General features: G+C 43.5%; 1 protein-coding gene across 3 annotated transcripts in view; it reads left to right on the top strand.

Annotated features, from left to right (window-relative positions):
* Positions 1 to 1073: 1073 nt before the first annotated feature.
* Positions 1074 to 24620, top strand: part of GPAM (glycerol-3-phosphate acyltransferase, mitochondrial) — a 63953-nt gene continuing 40406 nt past the window's right edge. For 2 of the 3 annotated variants that reach the window (XM_032281613.1, XM_032281610.1), the window contains exon 1: positions 1074 to 1308. The gene's annotated coding sequence lies outside the window, so the exon portion shown is untranslated. Of the gene's footprint in view, positions 1309 to 13591; positions 13746 to 24620 lie in introns of all 3 variants that reach the window. The other variant, XM_032281611.1, reaches the window with a different exon arrangement.

Here is a 24620-nt window from a genome sequence, read left to right as displayed (position 1 = left end):
TACCCTTCATGACAAGCCCTTTTCACCGGTCCCTGCCACTGGTTCCTCTACACTAAGGACTTCTTTCACAAACTGCTACCTCCTGTACTGACATTGTTTCAGGAAGGCAGAAAACTGCCAGGTTTGGCTCACCTCAGTGCCCCCAGTCAGCACCAAAGTAGATGCAAAATAAGTAACTGTTGAATGAGTGCTTATTTACGTCACAAGAGGGTTTCCTTTAAGTTCCTTTAAATACTGAGCTTTAATATATTAAGACCCTTTAGGATTTGTCTTCCACTCCTCAGGGCCTGTAAGAGCCTCAGAAGAAAGAGAGGGAGTTCTTATACATTTAGTCTTTGCAACAACAACTCAGCAGGGAAGTGACTGACAGTGTTCAAAGTCAGAGGGACAGGGCTAGCAAGGGCCTTTATTGACCCCAGCACCCCCCTTGTCAGCCTTCTTAGTCCCCAGAAGGTACACTCTTTTCAAGACCTCTTCATAAGCCAAACAGAGCAATAATAGTTTTGGAAGGGGAGGGTGGCAGCAGCTGGAAACAGGATGAAGAAATAGAAAAGACCAAAGTCATGACTGATTAAAGACAAGTAGGAAATGCACATAAAGCATCTTCAACACATGACAGCAAGTCTCTAGGGTTTCCACGACCCTTTCAGGGTCACAGTCAGTGAGTTGGACATCTGGTGTCAAATAGGCTCACCCCGTGGGGATCCCAGCCCCGCTCAGCCCTGCTGAAGTCTCCCTTCCCCTCAGCAGTGAGAACGCTCCTGTAAGTTGGAACCAGGCAGGACAGGAGCCTGGGGCTCCATGTGAACACTCAAGCTGCGGACACATCTACCAGGAATGAAGCTACTGAGCTCCAAGTTTCGCTCCCCAGTTAGAAAACCCCCACCAGGCAATGCGAAGAAGACACCATTCATTGCATCATTAAATTATAACAAGCCCTGAAATGCACTCCAGAAGCCTGGGTCTGTTTGTCCTTGCAGTCAGAAGGAAGCCAGTGATTGGCTGGCCAAGCTCAGCCTAGCAGGCCTTATCTCTGACTGGTTATTATTTGATTAAAGAGGCTTCTTCCTTCTGTGGTGTTTCAAAACTGCACTGGGAGAATTCGCTGCTGCGGGGGCCTCTTTCTGAGGTTACTGAGGAGCACCCAAAGTCCGTCAGCCTTTGGCCATACAAACGGGCACCCAGAGGAACTGGACTTTGCTTTTTATTCACCCACAGCCTGGGACCATCTTCTCCAGAGTCTCCATCAGCTTTGCTAATCAACTGATTGGAAATAATTCCTCAAACACCACCAAGTCAAGGATACAGGTATTTAAAAACCTGGGGGACAGGGTGTAATTTCTTAGGATGTCATGACAAGAGACACAGGGTTAGGACGAGGAAGCCGGGGAAGCAGAGTGAAATGCAGGAGAGGCAGACACAGTAGGAAGAAGAAAGACAAAACAAAGAACTCAGAATCACGGAATTCTATGCAAAGGCAAAACTGAGGCTCTTGAGCATAATTATTTGCAGCTGCAAAGAGGTTTGTGCTGTAACATTCACATCTGTGTGCATTTGCTCCTCACAAAATCCTTCCCGAGTTTTTGCTACTCTTTTGGCCTCCATGTAATCCTCCACCCTGTTTCAGAAACCCCAAAGTCCTGAGAAGATTTTGGACACTTTATGAAAAATCTAATTGCTTTAGCTTGAAACGTCATCAAATCTGATTTGCAAATGGTACATGGCCTTCAAAGGCTCTGCTTAGTAGTCCAAATCCTGGTACCAATCCTCATGATGTTGGCTACAGAGAAAGAGGAGGGGCTGAACCCCTCTTTTATGAAAGTTTATTTCCCACTTTAAGGTCTGTGTTTAATGGGTGATATTAATTCTTATCCCCACTGTATTCCTACTCAGGGGTGTTTTCTGAGCTTTGGTCAGGCAAATAGCTTTATGTCAAAGGACTTTCTCACTGTAGGGGAAAACTGGGCTCCATGTGGGGCCAGCAGGATTTAACCATCTGGAATGAAGATGAAAGACAGCAGAAAAGACAGACTTCATTTGCTCTCTTCGATTTGGCTGGAGGTGGCGGCAGAGGGGAAGATATGATGCAAAACCAAGGGAAACAATACTTTTTATTTTAGTACTGCGTGGAAAAGAATGCTTTTATAGTACGTCGGTATTCTTAACACTAATTTTTCCCTATATGCATTGCAGGTTAAGAAGTAAGCATGCCAACAGCATTTTCTCTCTCCACTCTTTGTGGCTGACTTTATTCCCAAGTATTTCTGTCCGTGTTGTCTTAATTCTCAGTGTTGGTATCCGATCGTCCCTGCTTTATTAGCTGCAGCAGAATGAGTCCATGGATCCCCCACAGGACGGTGAAGAGGCTTCCTGTGCTGACTACTGTGGTCCCTAGGGAGCCTTCTCTGCAGGGGCCCTATGGGATTTCCTGACATTACTCAGAGCATGAGGGCCAGGAAGTTTGTCATAATAACTCATGCTCTTCTTCCTAAATTTGTGGAAACTGCCAAGAGGCGGAGGGCAAGCCCGGTGCAGGGGTTATGCTTCTTGCATGTGATTCTTCTCTGTTCTGTTAGAACCATTTCTCTCTTTGCCATTACCTGCATGGTCTGGATCCTGTGTGCCTCTTGGGGCTCTTTCCTCATCCTTCTCTACCGCTGTCTCACCACAGGAACACTCTTCCAGTTTTCCGGACCCACCATGGTCAAACCTTATCACATGTTATCCTGTCTGCTTAAAGCATTCTTCACCCTACCCTGCCCCCTGGTCTGACCAAGTCAGATCAGTCATCTCTCTTTCTGAGTAAATCTACTTCCTCTGCTATGAGGTTAGAGTCCCCTGAACTTCCCCTTATTGGACCACTAACCATATTGTCATATGATTGCTTGTTTCCTGATCCATAGTCCCGGCCAGACTGACAGCTATGAAGGGAGGGTTCATGCCTTTATTGCTCTCAGCCAGGACCCCAGCACCTAGGAATCCATGACACCCAGTAGACTCTTTCTTGTAATAATGGCTAACATTGATGGAGTGTCTTCTGTGTACCCAGCACTCTTCTAAGGGCTCTGTACTTATTAACTCAGTCCCCACAATGAGCCACTGAGGTCACTGAGGTGAGTGTTAACCCCATTTAACAGATGAGCAAACTATAAGTTAAGGAAACTGCCTAAGTTAGCACAGTAAATGGCAGACTTCAGAGCCCATACTTTTTTTTTTTTTTTTAACATCTATGTCATGATGGCCACTCTAGGACTGAATGAGCCAGTAAGAAATTGATGAATGATAGCAGGCTGATGGTAAACACATAGCAACTGCTTCACCTGCTTGGTTGGACCCCATTCATTCAGCTGGGTCTACTGAGCACCAACCACGTGCTAAGCTGTGAGCCAGGTTTTGAGAATTCAGTGATTAGCAAGCACAGACCCTGGGCTGAGATGCTTTCAGTTCTGAGATCTGCTCTGTTCTCTCTGTCGGGATCAGCTTTCCTCATCTCCCTCTTAAGCCGTGGTAGCCAAGGTTAAGCACTCACAGTCTCTCACCTACACACGAAGAGAAGCCCCAAATCTGGAGTTTGTTTCAGCCTTGAAGGACGTGCTTAATGAAGCTAGCATTGTCCAGAAGCGGACTATATCTCAGGCACTGTGCTAAGTGCTTTGCCCTGGCTGTCTCATATTTCCTCCTTATGAGGTAGGGGGGTTAGCACCACCCTGTGTTTCAGATGAAACAAACCAAGGCTAAGAGAGCATAAGGAACATGCCATGCTGGTGAGTACTAGAGCCAAGACTCAATGGTAGGCTGGTCTCGCCTCCAAGCCTTTGCCCTTTCCTTCTACCGGGGGCTTTCTCCAGACCCCCAGCTTTGGGCTGACTGCATTCTGGTGCCTGGTTTCTGTTAATAAAAGTAACAGCAAAAAACACAATTACTTTTGCACCAGCCTAATAATATTCCTATCAGACCGATATTCCTATCGGTATGCCTCCCCAGTTACTAAGTTGGGGTTTGTTCCCAGCTTGGTGGTCCTCAGCCCCCTCTTCCTTGCCTGGAACCCTGACTTAGCATCTTCTTGGACAACTGAGGCTTGTGGGCTCCACACTTGTACATGACTTGGCAAGATGGGACACCCGCCTGGGGACACCTGCTTTGAGCAGCCCTAAGTCTCCAAGTGACCCCTCCTCTTCTCCTCTCTCAGGGAATAGCCTTGGGGCATCTGGTTCTAGAACATCGCATTTGAAAAAGTCTAAACCAAGGTCTACAGCTTAAGAAACCCTCATAAATCTGTTAATCTTTTGTTAGAAAAGCAGACAGCCTAAGGAAAAAGGTCATTAGAATCCACAAGTGGATCTTGCTTTTTTCACTTGTTATTTAAATTGTCCAAGGTCTAGTTTCCTCCTTTGGAAAGTGAGTGTAATCATTTCTCATGAGGTTACTTTGAGAGTACAGATTCTGTGTTGAGTAAGTATCAGTTGTGCGCTTACTGTGTATGAGGCACGGTGGGTAGAGTGGAAGATGTGCCTGTTCTTGTGGAACTTACAGTTGACCGACATTAAAAAGAAAGCACACAAACAAATGGGTCAGTCCCATATAGGATGAGAACAAGAACAAAGAACCTAGTTTAAATGGGGCGGGAGCTAGCCAAGAAAAGATTCTTTGATGAACCAACAGGATTTGAACCCTTCCTGCATTCGACCGGAATGCAGGAAGTGCTCACTACCTGCTGCCCTGGCCATGGACCTGCACCTCTCTGGGGCTCAGAGTCTTGAGCATAAAATGAGAGAGTTGGACTGAATGATCCTCAGCATAAAATGAGACTGAGTTGCCCGCCTCTGGCGTTTTATGATTTGATGGCAGGTTAGACCCAGATGAAACGAGGGCCTCTGACTCCCTGTCCTGGGCTCTCCTTCCCCAGGTGCTTCTGCTGGTGGAGAGAAGCTAGGCCCAAACTCAAGGACGGTGGGAGGAAGAAGTGGCCCGTTCTGCCTCCTAGAATCCCCTTTCTCTCAGCACCTCCCTTCTACTTCCCCCAGTTGGAGCCCAGCATTCACCCCACTGCAGTCAATCCTATCAGAAGAAGCCCCTAAGCCCCCTTCCAAGAACTACGTGCATCCTTCCTGTAGACCTAGTTCTCTGTGTCCTTCCTCTCCAAGCACCTGCGTGTCTAGCCTGGGCAATCAACCCACCTGAGATGGGATTCTTTGGATGGTGAAATTCTGAGAACAGGAAGGCTGTGAGGGCAGCAGGGAGCTGAGGATTTGAGAACAGGCCCAGGTCTGTTCCTTGGCTGCCCATGAGTGCTCCCAACGCTTTCCAGTCGACCTCCCCCAGGAGCACCATGTTCCCTTTGCACAGCACACCATATCTATTGTGGGCTCTTATTAGTGACATGTCTTGCAAATGGCTGGTTAGCATTTTTTCCAGACACAGCAGAAACTCTGGAGGTGGTGGGGAGGCGAGGTTTTCAGAGGGTGATGAAAGGAAATGCTTAGCCTCAGGCTCTTGAAAGAATGGGGTTATCAGCATCTTTAATTCTCTCCCACCTTTCCTGAGTTGGGTGGAGGGAGGCTGTCCCCTCAACCTCTCCAGAAGCATATCCATTCTTTCTCCCTCTCCTCTTCCCTACCTGGGGTCTCATTCTTGCCTTCAGTTATCTGTTAGCCCATCCCCTCCTATTGCTCGCTGGTCACGGGCTTAGTGGGACCTCCAGGGCCATTGGTGTTTTAGCTGATGATGTCTAAAGAGGGCAATAATGGTGGGAAAACTGCAGTAGGCCCGAGACTTCAGGGCACACAACTCTTCTCCATATGAATTCAAGATTTGAAAACTCCCTGTTTGACAGTAGAGTCATAGAGAGTTGAATGTTAAGAAAGGGACAGAGATGCTATGCAACAAAACACAAGATCAAGAACTGTTTCCCAAGAGAAGTTGATTAGCAAGTTGTACCCCAAGGCAATGACCCCCAATAGCTCCTAAGAGGAAAATTACAGTATATGTGCAATGAAAAGTTCACTTTCATCCTTCAGTTCCCAGAACCTCGTGGTACTGGATTCTCCAAGTGACACAGCATGTTGGATGTGTCAGGCTGAGCCAGTGCTAATTAAAACACTGCATCACAGCTCCTGGGTTCTCCAGGCACAGGCAGGCAGGAGCCCTTTTTCCACCCCTTGCCTGGGTGCACTTGCTTAGTGAGCTTTGCATGTAAACTCCACTTATGCCCTGTGGGGCCGGCGGGAAGTATAGCTGTGTTGGGGGCTTCAACATCCCGCCAGAAATCAGATTGGCCATAAAAACACCCAAAATGAGTCTTGAAAGAAAGTAACATTCATTTCCCTGTGAGCTGGACATTCTGCAAGAAGGGGGTGGTTGCTGTAGAAATGAACGCCGAAGGCTGCTAGTAATGGTGTTTTTTTGTTTGTTTTTGTTTTTGTTTTTGTTTTGAGTCAATTCCAAAAAGTGACTATGAGGAATGGGGGCTGGGAAAATTAAAACCTTGGGACTGAGCACTCTGCTAGGACTTGGCTCTGGGAAAACCAGGAGGACCATGAAGCAGCAGCAGGCAGGAGGCTGGCTGCACCCCACCATCAGCTCTGCTCCCCCTCGGACATCTGCAGGTACTGTGGGAGAGGAGCTGAACTTTTGCTCAGCGATCCCCCGGGCTGGGGCAGCAGCAGTTTTGGCTCTCATCAGGCTCCCCTTGGGATGCATTTTAATTGTCTTGTGGGTTGATGCTCAGGTTGAGCCTGCTGGGTAAGGCAGGGGTAGGGCTCTTCCATTACCCAGACAGAACAACACGCACTATTAGACACTAGAAAATGTGCTCTCTAATCCTCCAATGACACGGATCCGTGAAGCAGCACTGTGTGTCCCTGGGGCTTTGCCATCACTCTTTCAGTGCCTGACCACACCATCATGCCTGCCCCATGTCTAATCAGCTCCATGAATCAGGCCAACAAGGCACAGTCACTGCTGTCAAGGAACTCACAGCCCAATGGAAGAGACTGGTGATTAAACAGGCAATTTACTGCAGGATTACAGAGTGGAAAATGTGAGCAGACCATAGAGCGGTGCAGTGTATTCACAGTGCAGTGTGTTTTTTCCCAACTCTCCCCCTCCCCAATCCCTGTCCATGCCCTGAACACCATCTCCATTCCAGCTGGGTCTCAACTGATTCTTCTTCAGCCACCGCCCACGGTTGTTTAGCATTCATGGCGGCCACATGCCAGACCTCAGGTAGCTGTTGCTTTATGATTTTTTTTCCAGTCTAGGGTGAGTATATTCAATTTGAGGAACTTCCTTTCGTTTTGAGAGTCTATCCTTCCTGCTTGCTGGAATTTTAAAGCATTCTTTCTTTTATCAAATGATGGGGTTTGTTGATTGGTAATTTATGTTTAATTTAATGTTAACATCAAGACTGGGCAGAATAAAAAAGTTAGTATCCCTTGGTTTACTGCACTGATAGCTCAGAGTCCAGGAAGCATTGTTCAAAAAGCTGGTTGTCACCAAGGCTAACATTCATGCCCAAACCCATGTAGGAACCCTTGGGATATCCTTCTTAGTTTCTGATTTCCCAGCCTGTAGCAGAGTGGCAGAGTTGATCTATTCAAATTCCATTCACTTCCCCAAGACACTTAGCTGGCTATTGCAGCCAAATCCTTAAATAGAAACTACTGTTTTCTTGGCGTCCCAGGCTCCTGTATGTTTAATGCCTCAAGTATCCACTCTCTGGGCCAAAGTCATGAAAATCTAAAGGGGAAATTATCCATCTCAGAAAGCAGTTGCAATGGAAATAAAAGCAATTAGTACTTAGTGTTATCAGGATGTTTAATTTTTCACTGATATTTCAAGATAAAAGTTGATCTTCAGAGTGGTGTTAACTCAGGTCACCAGCTTCCACTTAGAAGCAGCTTAGAGACTGGTGCAAAGATGCCAGTACCTTGGCTTATGGTAACCAAATCTTAGGAGTTCTCCATCCACCTGCTTCTGTTAGGGGACCTTGAGATCATTGGCTCTGCTGTGGTTAAATGAAGTCTCCTCATGCATGTGGTTATTCTGACACTTGAGATATGGTCCAGGGCACTGGAAGTCCCTCACTACCTTGATGGATACAACAAAATGTCTACCAGGCAACCTGCATCTCAAGAATGTAAGTGGAAAATCCAAGTTCTTGGACTTAAACATTGTTTAAAATAAGCAAGTCATGCTAAGCTTAGATATTTAGTGGCAAGAATCATTTTATTCTACCCATGTTTGCAATCTTGGCTTCTCTCTGTGACAGCAACTGCAAAAGGGACTCTCATGCTTGGGTTGAGTGCTTCTTGAGGTCAAGGATATACCTTTTGTGATATTGGTGGACACCTTTTCCCCCTGCCTGTCTCTCCCTTGAGACCCAACACATCTCCTGGCACATAGGAGGCCAGACATGGTTGTTGGTGACAATGGTAATGCAAAACATACATTTTAAAGAGAATGTTTCTGGCAGTTTCTACCATGACCTTATGTGACGACTTAATTATTAATATTTTAACTTGCCCATTTTGTTATCAAAAGTTTCTTTGATTTGATCATTGTGTTTGGTTTACACCCCTAAGAAAAGGAAGTTGAGGGAGCATGAAGCTGGTGGCCGAGCCCCTAGAGGGACACTGTGTTCCTCTGGAATCTGAGCTGGCTGCTTATGCAGGGGCAAGAGCATTGTGGAAGATTTTAGGCGATGTTTCTCATCGAGGCTCTGCCAGCTGTGTGGACCTGTGCAAGTCTCTTTATCTCTCTCGGTTTGGGTGTCCTTATCTGTAGAATGCATTAGGTTGGATCAGAATGGCTCAACCTTGGCACTATAGGCGCTATACATTAGATAATCCCTTTTGTTGTGGGGATGGTCCCATGCATTGTAGGATGTTTAGCAGTGTCCTGGTCTCTAACCACTAGATGCCAGTGGTACCCCTCCCTTCATTTGTGACAACTAAATATATCTCCATACACATATCTCCTGGGGAACAAAATCACCTCAGGTTGAGAACTATTGGATCAGATGATTTCTACCTGAGTTTGAGAAACCACATTAAGAGTTGTTAATACATCCTGTTTTATTGAGCTTCTACTCTGTGCTAGGCACTGTATTGTACATTCTAACACCTTTCTTGAAGGCATCTACTTCAAGAAAATCTGAATTAGAGCTGGATAATCTGAATTATTTGCTCAGGCTTGGAGGTAGAGTGGAAAAGATAGAATCCCTGTTTCAATTCTTACTAGCCATATAAGTTCCATTTCCTCATCTGTAAAACATCAGATTTTCACACTGTTGTCAGGAACATATAGTGTATAGGAAAGCAACAGATCATGGTAGACATACAATAATTAAACTTCTCTCCCCGACCACCGAGGGAGTCAGATCTGTGAAAATCATTAACTTTGCCATTGTTGCTCTATCTTTACAACCTATTCTTCTTCCCCTACGAACCCCTACCTCCCTCACTACTCAAGCCAATGCTGATATATCATCTTAAAATCCCATCAATGATAGACTGGATAAAGAAAATGTATTACATATATACCATGGAATATTATACAGCCTTAAAAAAGGATGAGTTCATGTCCTTTGCAGGAACATAGATGAAGCTGGAAACCATCATTCTCAGCAAACTGACATAAGAACAGAAAACCAAACACCGCATGGTCTCACTCATAAGTCGGTGTTGAACAATGAGAACACGTGGACACAGGGAGGGTAACATCACACACTGGTACCTGTCGGGAGGTGGGGGGCTAGGGGAGGGATAGCATTAGGAGAAATACCTAATGTAGATGATGGGGGGATGGATGCAGCAAACCACCATGCCACGTGTATACCTATGTAACAAACCTGCATGATCTGCACACATACCCAAGAACTTAAAGTATAATTAAAAAAAAAATCCCCAACTGTTTATTTTGAGAAGAGACCCCAGATCTCTTGTGTCACCAGGTTGTTGACTTGGGCCATCCTTGAAGGGGTTGTCTCTTTCTACCAAAAAAAAAAAAGCAAAGAAAAAATTCTCTAATAATCAGAGATTTGCAGACAGTGTTGTTTCATCTGTGTGTTTGAGCAGGACAATGGCAATAGGAATTGAGGACAAGGGACCTTCTACCATGTGCACTAGCAGACTGCTCCGCCTGGAGGCACTGACTGGGCCTGGGTCCTCAGTGTCTCAAGACCATGCTTTGGATAGTGACAGCAGCTGCGGTGCCATCGCCTCCACAGAAAACATCCTGGTGTTTGGTAGCCTGGCATAGTGAGAGGCCTCATGGCACAGTGAGACGGAGTTCAGGGTGAGGGAGTTTGAAGCTGCATTCTCCTCTCCCTGAGACACTGACTAGGGGATCCAAGGAACATGACGACGGGGTAGTTCTTTAAAAAACAGACTCTGCCTCACATCCCAGCTTCGCCACCTACTCCCTGTGTGACCTTGGGAAACTTAGTTCTTTTTCCTGAACCTCAGCATCAGAGCTGAGAAGTCTGTAATCATAAGAGTCTTTCCCGAGTTGGATAGTTATGATAATTAAATAACAGAGCATATGGAGAGCGCGTGGCACAGTCCTGGTAAACACTAAGTGCTCACCAGAAATCCATTATTGTTAATAATATGTGTGGTCTTAAATGGTAACTGTAAACACTAATGAATATAACATGTTAAACAGACAACAACAAGCAGAAGCTTGGGTGGATGAAAAAGAATGAGGTTGACTCATTCTGTTACTGACAAGAAAATAGCCTTAGGAAGGGACAGAGTGGGAAGGCCGTAGTAACTAGCACCTCAATGCTGGCTGTTGGCAGAGCTGGGTCAGTCACCTCTCTCCAGAGTCCCCTTCAGATGCTGCTTCTTCCATGCTGGGACTGCTTTCCTGCTCAAACATTTATAGCCCATGTTTAGAAAATTACACAAAAATTAAGGAAAATGACATTTTAGAACCATGTGCTGTTTGCAGAGGAAATCTTTTTGAAGGCTTGTTTTTAAAGGGATTCTTTCTTCAGGATAAGAGAGAAATGAGGCCGGGCACGGTGGCTTACACCTGTAATTCCAGCACTTTGGGAGGCCGAGGTGGGTGGATCACAAGATCAGGAGTTTGAGACAAGCCTGATGAACATGCTGAAACCCCGTCTCTACTAAAAATACAAAAATTAGCCAGGCATAGTGGTGCGCACCTGTAATCCCAGCTACTTGGGAGGCTGAGGCAGGAGAATTGCTTGAACCTGGGAGATGGAGGTTGCAGTGAGCTGAGAATGCTGTGCTCCAGTGTAGATGAGAGTGAGATTCTGTAGCAGAAAAAAGAGAGAAATGAATATTTTGTCTGATATGTTCCTAAATACCTAGGGCTACCCTAGAGAAGGGGGTTTCTAAATTTCCATCTTAGCTGGATGAAATAGGAAGAGGAGACTGACTGCTTCACTGTTTCTCTCTCCCTCCCCACCACCTCCTCCCCATACACACACACACACACACACACTGCTGAGGAGGCCTGTCCTCTACACTCCTTCCTGCACTAACCCATTGCTTATATACCGTCAAGCACTATTGAAACTACCTCCTTTGTCCCTTGGTCTCCTACCTTCTCAAAGTTCATCCCCTAACTCCCAGCCCGGACCCAAGGGATGGCGAGTTGATATTTTGCTTCAATGCTGATATTCGGTCTTAAGAACCACTCTGAATTACTAAACAACTGAGCACAAATATGTTAACGTTTCCAAATGAGATTTTGGATTTCTCTGGGCTGGCTCAGACCCATGATTCATATCTTGCCTTTTACCCGTGGCCAGTGAGTCATAAGTTTGCTTGAAAAGGAAAGACTGAGGTCCAGGCTCCATGGTTGAGAGAATACTTTTAACAGAGGGACTTGGTACTATTTTGGACATGCCTGAGATGAAGATTTGTGTAGGTTTTTTATGGTGTCAGCGTGTAAAATTAGGCATAACTACAATGTGAATGGGACCTTGCTTAAAATGTCATAAATTATTTGAATCAATCACTACTGCAGTTTTAACTGATAGTTATATTTCAGTCAAAGGGTTGAATCAGGGGAGTCATAATTCCTATTAGAACTCTATCTCCTATTTTGCCTTTTTAAACTTATTATGTATCTACCTGCTGTCTTACTTAATCAAAGAGGGCTCACCATGAACATAAGCACACATTTGGATGTTCTTTTACTCACCCTCTCATTTTTTAACTCTTTTCTAGAATAACATATATAGAATGATGACTTAATAGAGAGATTGGCAAACTATGGCCCCTGGGTCAAATACTGGTGACTATCTGTTTGATGAATAAAGTTTTATTGGCACACAGTCACATCAGTTTTCTTATATACTGTCTAAAGGTGCTTTTATGCTACAAAAGGATTGAGTAGTTATGACCAGGACCATATAGCCCACAAAGCCTAAAATATTTACTATCTGACCATTGATTTAAAGAAAAAGTGCTGATTCTTGACTTAGAGAATGAGTGTTGGAGTCAGATACATCTGAGTTTAAATCAGGTTGGTTCCCTGCTAGCTGTGACACTGGGAAAGCTGTATAACCTCTCTCTGAAACCTAATCTGTACAGGGCAGATGATAAATACCTATCTTAGAGGGCTGTCGTGTGAGATCATTGAAAAACCTACAGTCTTGTGCCTGGCACAGAGTAAATGCTCAATTAATGGTAGCCATGCTGATGATCTTCCATTCTTTTATCCAACAAATGTATATTTGATGCTTTCTCTATGATAGGCCTGGGAGCTGCAGCAGTGACTAAAACATAGAAAGTTCCTGCTCTTATGGAGCTCACATTCTAATGAGGAAGTCAGAGAATGGTCAAGAAAACAAATCAACAGGTTATTTTCAGAGAGAGAAATAAGTGCTATAAATAAAATAAATAATGGATGATATGGAAGAAGGTGACAAGGCAAGGGACAGAAAGTTGCTAACCAAGTTAAGATCTAAAAATAATAATGAGTCAGCGATGCAAATGTCTGCAGAAGGAATGTTCTTGGGATGGTCCAGGAACAGAGAGTGACCTTGGGGACGAGGGTTGAATAAGGTAGGGGAGAGTGATAGAGGACCAGGGAGGAGAGGTAGGCAGGGGCAAAAGCATGTCAGAGCTTGCAGTTCCGGCAAAGGTAATTGGCTCAGAGGTAGGAGTGCAAGCTAAGACCATGTAAGTGGGTCCTTGACCTTATTCTATGATCTTTGTTCTAAGTATCATCATCTATCTTCTTCTGTCTCAGGCACTGGCCATCGTTGAATAGAGGAATGAGTAGGGTCCTTGTGAGTCCTGGTCAAAGTGGCAGCTGTTGGCTGTGGCAAGCCCATCATACCCTACTTGGGTTCTCCTCACAGTACCCCTGACTCACCAGATAGATCTTCTGGCCAATGTCCCTACCTCTTTAAAATCACTCCTTTTCAGAAGCTTTTAATGCTTCTCCAGGTAGAGCACTTAAGGTGAAATCAGTTAATGTAATCTCAAAACTCTAATAAATGTCCAGCAACATAAGACCACCAGATAAGCATTTTGTCTCTAGGGTCACTCAGAATTCACAGCTCAGGTCTCATAATTAGCATTTCTTTTATGTCTGAATCATTGAACAGGTGTGGAGAGCCCCATGACAATATTTTACCTGTTTAAGGTTTAAAAGAAGGCCTTAGATATAATCAGCTGCTCAAACTGCCTCCAGAGTTGCTAATAATAGCTACACAGTACTCCACAGGACACCACTACTGCATACCCGTGGCTCATTTAGAGGTAAAAGTATCCCTTCAGTTTACTTACCTTTATTCATTTTGAATGACTCCTTCTTCCCCTCTGCTTGTTCTCCTCTTCATTATTCTTCATCTTCATCATCAGCAAAACTTTTTATTGGAAGTACTCAGCCCACTAACAGCAATTAATGTTTCCCTTACATGCTGCTAAAAGTCTTAAGGTGCATGAGACAAAAAGAAAAAAAAAATATTTTCCTTACAAAGCTGGACAGGGTTGTTCATCCCTGTAATCCCAGCACTTTGGGAGGCCAAGGCAGAAGTATCCCTTGAGCCCAGGAGTTCGAGACCAGCCTCGGCAACATAGTGAGAACCTGTCTTTACAAAAAAAGAAAAGCAAAAATTAGCTGGGCCTTGTGGCATGCACCTGTGGTCCCAGCTACTCGAGAGGCTGAGGCAGGGGGATAGCTTGAGATGGGGACACTGAGGCTGCAGTGAGCTGAGATTTTTGTGCCACTGCACTCCAGTCCAGGCAACAGTGAGACCCTGACTCAAAAGCAATCAATCAATAGTATAGGTGTTGAAGGAAAACTCTATTCTCTCTCTATATATATATATTTCCTTTGCAATATGAAAATACGTATTCCTGTCTCAACTTGCTTTAGACGTAGTTAAAAGAGCAAGATCCAAGTGTGGCTGTCTTCCAAGCCATGCTTTCATACATTGATTCTTTTTTGATTTAGTTAACAGGAATTGCATATATTTATGGTGTACAATGTGATGTTTTGATATGTATACTGATACTGTTTGGCTGTGTTCCCACCCAAATCTCACCTTGAATTGTAATAATCCTCATGTATCAAGGGCAGGGCCAAGTGGAGATAATTGAATCATGGGGGCAGTTCCCCCTTACTGTTCTTGTGGTAGTGAGTAAATCTCATGCCGATGGCTTTACAAATGGGAGTTCCCCTGCCACAAGCTCTCTTGCCTGCTACCATGTAAGATGTGACTTTGCTCCTTATTTACCTTCTGCCATGATTGGGAGACCTCCCCAGCCATGCGGACCTGTGAGTCAATTAAACCTCTTTTCTTTGTAAATTACCTTTATTAGCAGTGTGAGAACAGACTAATACATATACATTGTGGAATGATTAAATTGAGCTAATTAATATATTATCCAACTCACATACTTAACTTTTTGTGGTGGGAATATTTAAAATCTACTCTCTTAACTATTTTCAAATATACATTATTATTAGCTATAATCACTATGCTGTACAATAGATCTCCAGGAACTTACTCTTCCTGATGAATGGACACTTTGTACCCTTTGACCAACATCTCCTAGCTTTCCACCTTCTCCAGCTACTGATAACCACCATTCCATTCTCTGCTTCTTCAAGTTCAACATTTCTATATCACACATATAAGTGAGATTATGCATATTCATCTGTCTGTTCCTGGCTAATTTCACTTAGCATAATAATGTCCTCTAGGTTTATGCATGTTGTTGCAAATGACAGGATTTTCTTCTTTTTTCAAGGCTGAAGAGTAATTCGTTGTGCGTATACACCACACTTTCTTTATCCACTCTTCCATCAATGGACACATAGGTTGCTTTAATATCTTGGCTATTGTGAATAATGGTGAAATGAACATGAGAGTACAAATATCTCTTTAATATTGCAATTTCAATTCATTTGAATATACACCCAGAAGCAGGCTTACTGAATCAGATGGTAGTTCTATTCTAAATTTTTTGAGGAACCCCATACTGTTTTCCATAATAGCTATACTACAAACACTGATTCTTAATCTGGGATTCATGAATGACCTTGAAGGGGGATTATGAAATTGCTGAAAAAGAATGTCAACTTTTACATATATATTTTTTTTCTGGGAAAGAGCCTGGAGTTTCATCAGATTATTGAAGCGTTCCCAGATGCCAAAAAGTGAGGAACTACTGTTTTAAAGACTTTACTGACTCAATCAATAGTATAGTTGTTGAAGGAAAACTTTGCAAGTTTATACCTGGGAAAGAAAAATGTGCTGAAGTTGAATCTGGAGAAGCCTGTGATTCTGAAATGCACCTTTTACCAGCTATGATCTGTGAAAGCAAGTGGGACTGATATCGGGAGCCAATGGAACTTTTGGACTTTTAGGGGACTGGACACTTTCCTAGGAACTGTAAACATTACATAGCACCCATTCTATGACAGGCACTGTCTCAGTGCCTTACATATTTTAACTCTTAATCCTTATAATACTATAAAGTAGGTACTATTATTAGCTTTGTTTCATGGATGAGGAAAATGAGGCACAGACAGATGAAAACCATAAACTGAGTTTACTTTAAACATTCCAAGACCCTTCACAATTGTGGACAGTGTAATTTGATGGGCTGTAATTAATGGTTCAGAATAATTATCATTTTGACATGTGTAAATGGCAGCCATGTTGTAATCTTGAAGTACATACCTAATTAATAATAGAATTCCTATACACGCCACCTCTGGTTTTGTGAATAAGAATGCCTTACCAGTTCACATACAGAGGAGAGCCAGTTAACTGCTTTGCTTAATTAGAATTTGGCTAAGAGTCACTTTTTTTATAAAATAGGTTTACCAACCAAGTAGGCAATTTTATTTTTATAACTATTAGCACAATCAAAATAATTCAGATTGTTTACCTAAGGCATGCCACAGCTTTTTTGTTTTGTTTGTTTGTTTGTTTGTTTGAGATGGAGTCTTGCTCTATCACCCAGAATGGAGTGCAGTGGCATGGTCTTGGCTCCCTGCAACCTCTGCTTTCTGGGTTCAAGCAATTCTTCTGCCTCAGCCTCCTGAGTAGCTGGGACTACAGGCGACTGCAACCAAACCCGGCTAATTTTTTGTGTTTTTAGTAGAGATGGGGTTTTGCCCTGTTGGCCAGGCTAGTCTGGAACTCCTGACCTCATGATTCACCCGCCTCAGCCTCTCAAAATGCTGGGATTTTATAGTGGCATGAGCCACCATGCCTGGCCTGGCATGCTACAACTTTGTGGAGCTTAAAGTCAATGAAACTTTATCTCTGGGAGGTTAAAATTTAATTCATTCCAGGATTTGATCAATTGATGGGGTTTTAGATGTAATTCACCCTCTACCTAGGTTATTTATTCAACAGTTAATGAGCAGGTGACCTAGAAATTTAAACAAACTATTCTCTAAGAACATCACTTATAAATAAGCTAGAGAAAATCCAACATTATTGATGTTAAGTTTTATTTAACCCATTGATTACCTGTAGCGGTTACTAGGAATTCTACAATTTATTTAAGTGTGCTTAATTTGCATGTGTGTCCAGTGCTTTATGGAGGTGAAATAGGAACACTGGCCCAGAAGTGAGAGCCTCTGGAAAAATAACTATGATGTGACTGATAAAGGGGGAAGATATTTTGTCATCTCATAAGCAGAATCGGGTGTGCAAAAGGAATGAGGAGAAGTATAACTCACCCTAACTGAGGGAAGGGTTGGGCTCTGTGATCCATCCAGCTAGTAGTTAAAAAAAAAAAAATGGGGCCAGAAGAGGACATTGCACCTTGTGATCCTGGATTATGAAAAGCCTATTCTCTACTATCTCACCTGCATTTTGGAGAACATCTGTGTAATAAACATCAAATATTGTATGGAGTAATATGATGATGACTGCTAGTTAGAAAAGATGTGGTTAAAACCATAGCCAATCCTGCTATGCTTAGGTTTTGCTTTATATAAGGTAATTTAGATAACTGGAAACTAGGTTGATAACACTTTTTACTTTGGAGACCTTTTCTTGTGGGAAATCTTGTAAGTTAAAAGCTAAAGACTTCATATGTTTAGAACATCCAAGAGAATACATTTTCCAAAAGAAAATATTTGAACTTTTGTATGTCAAGTTTCTTTAGAAGCATTCTAAAAATTCTAAATTTCTTTAGAAGTATTCTAAAAATTAGCATTAGTTGAACTTAGATTGATCTTTTTTCCAATTAGACTTAATGAGTAAGATTCTACCTTACTTTGAACTTATTAGAAAAAGAATAATCTATATGCAAAGTAGTTCAGCTTCTCCTCTTCATAAAAATTCTTTCCTTTTGACAAAGACTGAGTCTGAGGGAGGAATGATAAAAATAAATCTCTATCCATGCCTAGGCATTTTCAAGTTCTTTCTTTCAAGAGTATTGGACATGTGTGTGTTTACCTCCCAGCCTCTGCTTGGCCTTGTTCTAGATTGCGTGTTCTGTTCGGTGTAGACCACCCCTACAATGTAGATCAGGGTCCCTATCTTCTTTGCAGTCATGCGTTTCCTCTACTTTGACCCAGGGAGTGAGGTGAGGGAGAGAAGATGGGAAATCTGCTGCCTACCTTAGACGCATGCCTATTCTAAGAGCTACAAGGTCACAAGCCTCCAAACGCTGTGGTTCACACATCCCTCCTTGAATGTTTCTATTCCTAGGGCTATTCTTGTTCAGGACTCCTGGTGGTTATAATAGCCATGCACCCTCTCCTTTTATAAGTAGCTAATCATGCCTTGTATTCAGACATTCAATAAATAGATATTGAGCATCTGCTTTACGCAAGGTACTGTTGGGTACTAGGAATGCAGGGGAAAAGTCAAGAATGCCATTTAAGAGAGAGAGGGGCAGATATTAAATGATTAATTCAACATTTAAGGATTTAGTTATAATTGTGGTAATTCCTATGGGAAAGAAGCTTAAGAAAGGAGCCTAACTGGCAGGGTATGGTGGCTCACACCTGTAATCCCAGCACTTTGGGAGTCCGAGGTGGGCAGATCACAGGGTCAGGAGTTCGAGACCAGCCTGATCAACAAGGTGAAACTCCATCTCCAACTAAAAATACAAAAAATATCTGGGTATGGTGGCAGGCCCCTGTAGTCCCAGCTACTCAAGAGGCTGAGGCAGGAGAATCGCTTAAACCCGGGAGGCAGAGGTTGCAGTGAGCCAAGATCGCACCACTGCACTCCACCCTGGGCAACAGAGAGAGACTCCGTCTCAAAAAAAAAGAAATGAAAAGAAAAGAAAGAAGGGAAAGAATGAAAAGAAAGAAAGAAAGAAAGAAAGAAAGAAAGAAAGAAAGAGAAAAAAAGAAAGAAAGAAAAAAAGAAAGAAAGAAAGAAGAAAGAAAGGAAGGAAGGAAGGAAGGAAGGAAGGAAGGAAGGAAAAGAAAAGAAAAGAGAAAAGAAAAGAAAGAGGTCTGACTTAGTCTAAAGGGTCCACAAAGCTTTTCATGAGGTGATGAGGCTTGAGCTGTGTTATGGAGTTGGAAAGAAGGAGATGTGGTGGGGACCACTGCAGGCAGAACGAATGCAAGGGAAGGGCAGAGCCTGGCTCTCTTGGGGAAGTGAAAGAAAGCCAGGGCGGCTGGACTCAGAGAGAGAAAGAGTACGTGGAAGGAGATGGGGGTGGTGGGATTAGCAAGGGCAGACTGAGCCAGGTATTTGATGCATGTTACAGACTTTAGTTTTTGTTCTAAAATCTGTAAGGAATAATTTGAAGGATTTTAGTCAGTTGGAATGGTGATAAGAGACATGGGGGTATTATTTGGTATGGTCAGTGCTGCAGTTTCAAATGCTCGGTCTGTCCGATATGTATGGGATGTCTGGATGGGTAGCCAGTGCAGTTGATATGGGGCATCCAGGCAGTGAGTCACTATGCCCCCCAGTGAAGATGGTGATGTTTTGGATTAGGGTAGCGCAGCAGGAAAGGGAGATAAGTGGGTGATGGGTTTAAAGCTATTTAGAAAGTAAAACTGTAAGAGTTAGTGTTCTATTGGATGTAGGAAAAAGTCAAGAACTTCTAGGTTCTTGGCCTGCTAGGGAGATGGTATGAAGTGAGAATGAAAGAAGGACTTGAGCCAGTAAAACATGCCAAGGGAAAACATCTAGGTGGGAGGAAAGAAATGCAGGAGAGCACGGGGTTGTGAAAGCTGAGCGACTGCCTTGCTCTTTGCACCCAGAGCTGGGACTTGCTCAGCAAGCCATCCCTCCCCAGTAGTCTGCGATCAGGTTATACAACAGTCGGAAGCTTGGAATAAGTCTGGGCTTGTCCATGTTAGAATCTAGTTCACATTAGGATCTCTATTCCAGAAGACAAGACACTTTTTTTTTCTGCCTCATTCCAGCCAGCATATCTGCTCCACAAACCATCTTGGACAGTATCTTTCAAGAAGCAATGGTGATTTTTAGGGAAATGGTCTTAAGCAATACTTAAGAACAAAAGATTTTCCTGAAAGACATAGTGTCTTCAGAGATGCAATTCTGAGCACAGCAAAGACAAGTTTTTATGATGTTATATAGTATAGCCTGTCTTGTTAGAAGCTCCTAAGTGTCTCCACTCTACATCAGGATCTTTGGTTTATCTTAGCCCAATCAGAAGTGTCATTAATATGGTTTGATTGTCTTGACAGCTGTTCACAAATGTTTAGTTATCTGGTTAGGGACACACAGTAGGATTGTACTTCTTTACCTAACAAAGTGGATTAAGAACCAGTGCACAACTTACTACACTCTTTTCCAGCCTTGGCAAACATGAAGGCATGTGTCAACATGGAACCTTCCTCAGCCTGGGTCCCTCAGTGACCATTATGAGCAGAGTCCCAGAATCATCTGCTGTTGACCTGTAGCATAGGCAAGAAATAAACTCTGTTATTTCAAGACTGAGACTTTTGTTACTGTATTATAACCTAGCCCATTCTGACGGATACAGAGTCACTTTTCCTAGAACAAAGTAACCTTAAGAGTTCATCTTAAGAGTTTCAAAAATTTTAAGACAAATTTTGTGAGGATCCAAGCTCAGAGCAATAGCGTTTCCTCTTTTGTCCCCCACAGTATCTGCAAGAAGTACCTTTTCCAAGCACAAGGTCTTGGCAGCCTGGCCTTGAGATGAGGACCACCGAAGAACTAGGGCCAATTCCAAAGCAAATCCTGTTTTCAGACCTGGGATCTGCTAGTTCAGCTCTAATTACCATATTCTTGCCTAGGCTAGCTGAATAATATATCAGTTGTATGTTTGGGCTTTAGCGTCAGGTAGAACCTGAATTCAAAGTGTGTTTCTGCCACTTTACAGATTCTGACCTTGCCTGGTGCCTCAGTTTCCCCATCTGAAAACAGGAGTGATAATAGTTTCTAACCCATGGGGCTGTTGAGAGGACAGGTCCCTCATCTGCCTGTTTGCCTTTGGATCTATTCCCCATCCTTCCCTGCTCTACTCTAGATCTCAGGACAATGCTCCCTCGTGAACTTATTCTTCAGGCTTCCTTGAAGCTTGGATCAGCCCAATTGGCAGAGAACGGTCAAAGGTCACGGTATCTCCCTCTTTCCCAGGTGGCACCTCCAGCAGTGGTGGCTCCATGGTTTTGGCTCCTCCTGGGCAGGAACCCCTCCTTCGTCCCAGTTGTAGCCTATGAGGTGACAGCTCTTGGCTCTGTCAACATGTCTCTTTGCCACTCCAGCCTGAGGGAGGGTAATGATCTTGTGTTGCTGCTGATCGCTAGGCCTCACTCTTTTTCTTTTGTCCTCTCAGCTCTTCCAAGACCTTTCGAAGTAGTTCTCTGTATGAAAGTCTCACTACTGAGCTGTCTGGCATGGGTTCTTTTCTCCTGATGGTGCCATGACTGACACAGGTGATTGTTTGAGAAAATGCCTCTAAAGTACTTAGAATAGCACTTGGCACATAGAAAGTGCTCAATAAAGGGTAGTTCACAAAATGTATTTACCTTCTTCCTACCTAGATTCTCTGCTGCCAATTTAACCCAGGCACGCAGGCCCCTGCGTACAACATAGTTCCTGAATCATTGCCCACTTCCCCTCTTCCTGGTTGACCAAGTCCATAGACCTTGGCTTCCATTTTGATTCATCCTTCTCTACTCTTACAAGGTAAAGGGTATTCACATACCTCCACGACATTTATGGCACATGTCACAATTTTATTTGTAATTTTCTAAACTTTTTACTATGGCTTAAAAAGACCTGGTCTCCCTGTGTTCCCACTTCCTCCCTCGGCCACTTTCCCACTTATCCACCCCAGCCACACTGGCCTTTGTTCAGTTCTCACTCCCTGCAAAGCTCTGCCCTCCCTCCAGGCTTTGGCATGTGCTCCTCTTCCTTCTTGGAAAGGTGTGCTCTGGACTCCTGTCTTGGCTGAGCCCTGTTCACACCCTAGCCTCAGTGTAGCTGCTCTTTCCTTTCAGAAGTCCTCCCTGACCATCTTATCCAATATCGACCACCTCTGTTTTTCTCTGGGACAGATGCTGCTTGGATTCTTTAGTGCATTTTAAAAAATTTCTTTGTAATTTTAAAAGTGGGTTTATCCTTCTTCCTATTGTCTCCATCCCTACCTACCATAGGCCATGAGACCATGAATTCCACAAGGGTAGGATCTGTGTGTGACTTCTTCATCTGTGTGTCTTCAGCACTTAGCAAGATGCCTGCTGCAAAAAAAGGCTCTCAGTCAGTGTGTTATGAATGAATGGATGAATGAATGAATACTGTGCTAACCTGTCTTTAAACAGCTTATGTCAAAGTTCTCTTATAGGCCAATAGTGATAATTTGGGGAATTTGGGGTATTCCACCCTCCTACCTCTTACCCTGTTGCTTGTGTTGTGTGGAAGCCAAGCAGAGGCCCTGGGTCGGGTCAGGCTGGTCCCCTTCCTGATTGCACCTTACTTGGGCTCTGCCTGGTACTTGAAGTTCCATTCCCTTCATGACATACTCAGCCACTGGGACCTTCACTGAGGTTTCTAAGGTGCTAGATTCTCATTCTTCACAGTCCCCCATCTTCACCCTTTTTTGAAGTCCTGCCACCTCCAAGGCTCTGCATCTGAAGGATCTCAGATCTGAGCCACCATCAGTCCCCTGAGCCCTGTCCCTTCTCAATGCCTAGGCCATTCTGGCCTCCACTCTGTCCTTGGACGATCTTTCCTCCTACAATCCGGCTTGAGTCCATAAGAAAACAAAGGTCCATTTAGGGTTTGTCTTCTTGGATACCAACTCCAGTCAAGCAGCTTCTCATTTTTTGGCGTTTGATCACAAAAAGGCAGTTAATTGCAATTACTCTAGGGCTTATGGAACCTCAGGATTTAAACCACAGAGCCTGGCTACACTCCTGGGAGAAGGGAAAAATACCTTTCATTCCTTAAGAATGAGCAAACAGTAGTTAAAAATTAAGAGACATCCAAGCTGATTCTGCTAGTTATCCCATGCAGAGCCCCAGTTTCCCTCTAGTATTGGTGCCCTGCCCAGTGGCACAGCACTGTCTAGTCCCCACTGTGTTTTCTTCCTGAGGAGTTGAACTTTGTCATATACTCTATCTGGTGGGAGATGGCAAGAGAGATTTCCAGGAAGCCTGGCTGTCTATTGCCTGGCTCCAGTGTATTTGATGACCATCTTGAGGGACTGCTGCTCTAACCTGCCTCATCACAAAGACCCTTTCCATTCTAAGCTGTCTGAGTTGAACCTGGGCTTGGTGTATTCTCTGAACACTATGTCTTGTTATAACTAACTACAGTATCTGGGAAAATGTGCTTGTCTTCCCTTCTGTTTGGCTCTGCCCTCCTCACTCTCCCTCCTAGAATGAGGTTGAGCCCAGGAAGTTTACATTATTATAAGCCATGATGTTTGGCCACAAGTCAGTCTTCTTTAAGACTTGGAAGCAAGTGTGTATGTAAGAAGAAATATCATATAGCTTGGGAGCTATTGCTTTGGAGCAATTGCTTGGGACTAAGGAAATAGTTGTCTGTGTCTGTAGGATGGGCTCGCTTTTTTTTGGGCAGCATTTTGGAAGATTCTTCCTTTTCCTAAGAAGGAAGGATATTCATTATTTGCTTCTCTGAATTATTCAGTTCTGAATTATGATTTCATAAACCAGTATATATGTGATGGGTAATGCAATTAGCAGTCCACGTGTGGTGCACGCTTACAGACGTTTCCAACTGGCACTACAACTATTCCAGTCATCCTTTAACGTCTCTTATTTGGAAGCTTAGTCTGTTGATTAATTTGTTGAAGCAGATTTCGGTCAAAATGAAGTCCTTATTATGCCATAAATGTGGTAAAAGTAAGTCAGAGGGGTTTCCCTCTCTTCTGGCCTAAGACCTTTTCTTAAAGGCAGAATCTAAGGTCACCTTCACTACCACCCCTCAGCATGTGATACACTGGTAGGGACTATTTCTAGACATTCTCTCTCTCTTTTATTATTATTTTTGAATGTTTGAATCATTCTAGCAATGAGATCCAGGCTCAAATATAATTAGAAATGCATTTATTTATTTATTTGTAGCTATTTAACCATGTATATTTTGTTTTATCTAATGAGAGCTTGAATTTCTAAAAACAGGAACTAGAGTGTATCCTCCTCACAGAGTATAGGTAGGCAGTAAAAAAAGTGTTTGACTAATTGTTTAAATAAACTGGGCTTGGGATGTGTTGCAGTAGGGCTTTAAGCTGCCCATTTCATTACAATAAACATGCGTGGTGACGATCAGGAATGCATTTACCGGAGAGTGACGGAAGACAACATTGTAGTGGCTTCCACAGATGGAGATTTGGCAGAATTCAGAGGTGTATGGTTGGTGGTATTGGGTTTGGACATTGACTTACATAGCAAATGGGAGGAAAGGGGGAAAGAAAGCAGTGCCAGCTGTGTCCTCTTTTACCAGGAAAGAAAAACTTCTTCAGGAACCCTCAATTTGCCTTGCTTTCAGTTCACATTGCCCAGAACTGGGTCATGTGACCATCTTGGCTGCAAGAATTGTTTGCAGTATTAGGGAACAAGATTATCATAATTGGCTTAGATACCTTGATTCATTCTTTCCTCAGAACTATACAAGAGATCACCCTGAATATAACCAGAGGGGGGAAATACGTCTTAAACAGGCAGGTCTCAGCGAC

The sequence above is a fragment of the Sapajus apella genome, unplaced genomic scaffold, assembly GCF_009761245.1.
Source record: "Sapajus apella isolate SASKATOON/1434 unplaced genomic scaffold, GSC_monkey_1.0 scaffold13, whole genome shotgun sequence".
Lineage (NCBI taxonomy): Eukaryota > Metazoa > Chordata > Mammalia > Primates > Cebidae > Sapajus > Sapajus apella.
Note: the sequence above shows the minus strand (reverse complement) of the source record. Positions and strands in the feature narration are given on the sequence as shown.